At 43.6% G+C, this 2,536-nt stretch overlaps 1 non-coding gene across 1 annotated transcript; it reads right to left on the bottom strand.

Annotated features, from left to right (window-relative positions):
* Nucleotides 1-2,432: 2,432 nt before the first annotated feature.
* LOC131489460 (U6 spliceosomal RNA) lies at nucleotides 2,433-2,536 on the bottom strand. Its single transcript, XR_009250569.1, has one exon. It is a non-coding gene; the product is annotated as a U6 spliceosomal RNA (small nuclear RNA).

Genomic DNA, 2,536 nt, shown 5'->3' with positions numbered 1-2,536 from the left:
TCTTGAAAGCATAATGTTGGAAGATCCCTGGCCTGACCTTGGGAAGAGATTCACAAAATCCTTTCTTCACTATGGTAAGCTTGAAACCAAAGCGTTCTGAGGAGGGAACATGGGATATGTGGTCGGCTGCAGGTGCACAGAAGAACCAAGCCAACGGCCGGATGCTGAGAAACATTTAGAATGCTCCCATAACGAAAAGTGGCTGTCAGGTACTCAATCATTAATCACAAGGACAGCAGTTCAGTGTGGTAATTGGTTCTCTCTGTATACAAGGATTTAATAGCTTTCTAGCCTGCCACATAGATGATGCTGACCCTCCCAGCCTCTGTTAGTAGACAATGGTACTAAAGATTGTGTTAATCTAACTGTGCATCTCCTTAGGACCATCAGTCTACAAATAGGAACTTTGAGGCATTATTACAATTTTGAAAAGGTTGTCCCTCATCATGTGTCTTTGCTTACATTCCTAAACTATATAAACCTCTTTAAATGGTTTTATGTGGAGAGATTCTTTTCCAGTTAATATTTAAAGACGTTTATTTTGTTTCATCCACTTGAAAATGCCTTTGGTTACAACTCTTCATCACTGCCCCTTGCTCAACATAAAAACAGACATAAAAACAAAATGGGAGCTTCTCAATATGTGTGCCAGTTTAAATTTCCACCGGTGTCTAAGAGATCCTGGCATAGTCAAGACAGTTCTCTATCCTAGCAAGGTGCTGCCTGAGGCTTGTGATGTGCATACAGCTGGGCAAAGCAAGGCTCTGTGTCCACCAGGGGCTTGAGCTCACGACCTCAAGATCAAGAGCTGCATGCTCTATGGACTGAGCCAGTCAGAATCATTTTCTACCCTGGTCTGCACCCTAGGAAATGGAGCCCAGGGCACCACTTTGTCCTTATTCTCTTGCCCTCTGGCTGCAGGTTGGGGTTAGCCAATGGGAGATGCCAGTAGGAGATGGAAGGGCAGGACGAGAGATGACAGTCTGGGATGTGTCTTCTCACTGTCCCCTTGCCTCTGCTCCTCCAGGACTACAGCTCCTGCTGGCCAGTCCCCTCTAAGCCTGCAGCCCTCTCTGGGCTCCATTACCTTCATTTTCTCCCTTTGTCTTTTTGGCTGTGATGACAGTAACAGCTTCATGCCAGGGCTGGTTCCTGGGTGCCTCAGCAGCTTTTGTCGGTTCCCTTAACCTTACCGGCATCTCTGTAAACCATCCTTCACTAAATGGCTCTTCGTTTGAACCATCAAGTGAATGCTGTTTCTTTCCAGGATTCTGACTAATACACACGTTAAGTGAAAAGAGAAGAATAAAAAGCTTTGTATAGACCAAAACAAAACAAAATACCCCAAAACAAACAAACAAAAACACCTAAAACTGACATCGAAAGTCTCATTATCTGGGGGCGCCTGGGTGGCTCAGTTGGTTAAGTGTCCGACTTCAGCTCAGGTCGTGATCTCATGGTTCATGAGTTGGAGCCCCACATCAGGCTCTGCGCTGACAGCTCAGAGCCTGGAGCCTGCCTCGGATTCTGTGTGTGTGTCTCTCTCTCTCTGCCCCTCCCCTGCTCATGCTCTGTCTCTTCCAAAAATAAATAAATATTTAAAAGTTAAAAAAAAGAAAGTCTAATTATCCGGAGGTGCTTTAGGAATAAAGTAAGGAAGATGGTTTGGAATCATTTGAAACTATTCCACCATTTCTATTTTTTTGTTGTTTAATTTTTTTAATGTTTACTTATTTTTGAGGCAGAGACAGAGTGTGAGTGGGGGAGGGGCAGAGAGAGAGAGGGAGACACAGAATCTGAAGCAGGCTCCAGGCTCTGACCTATCAGCACGGAGCCCGACGTGGGGCTCGAACTCGGGAACAGCGAGATCACGACCTAGACTGAAGTCGGATGCTTAACTGAGCCACCCAGGCACCGCTATTTATTTTTCTTGAGCTGGAGTAAGTAACTGTGCGTACATAATAGGTAACTGTGGGTATAGCACCATCAATATCTGTTTTATAAGGTACCAACTTCCAACTTCGTGGAAATTTACTACTCGTGGCACAAGGAGAACAACAAATTAAGGAAGTCGTCAAGGGACCTGGAGGAAGTACACAAGGCTTCTTCCCGCATGGGTATTCAACTTGGCGACTGAGGTCATTAGAATAAAGCTTTAAGTCTGACTACTTTTGTTACTATGGTTTTCTTAGCATTTGTAAGCACATTTATACATTCCATTAGGTCTCGATGATCATTAACTTGTAAGAAATATTTCCTCTTCCCTGTATTTATTTTCATTTTTTTAATTGAAGTATAGTTGACATACAATGTTATATTAGTTACAAGTGTAGACCATAGTGATTTCACAATTCTGCACATCACCCAGTGTTCACCGTGATACGTGCAGTTATCATCAGTCACCATATGTCAGTACAGTATTATTGGCTATAGAAAAATATGGACACTTCATGAATTTGCACATCATCCTCATGCAGGGGCCACACTAATCTTCTCTGTATCGTTCCAGTTTTCGTACATGTGCTTGCTGAAGCAC

Source organism: Neofelis nebulosa, chromosome 1 (genome assembly GCF_028018385.1).
Source record: "Neofelis nebulosa isolate mNeoNeb1 chromosome 1, mNeoNeb1.pri, whole genome shotgun sequence".
NCBI lineage: Eukaryota > Metazoa > Chordata > Mammalia > Carnivora > Felidae > Neofelis > Neofelis nebulosa.
The sequence above is the reverse complement of the archived record's forward strand: the minus strand, read 5'-3'. Positions and strand labels throughout refer to the sequence as shown.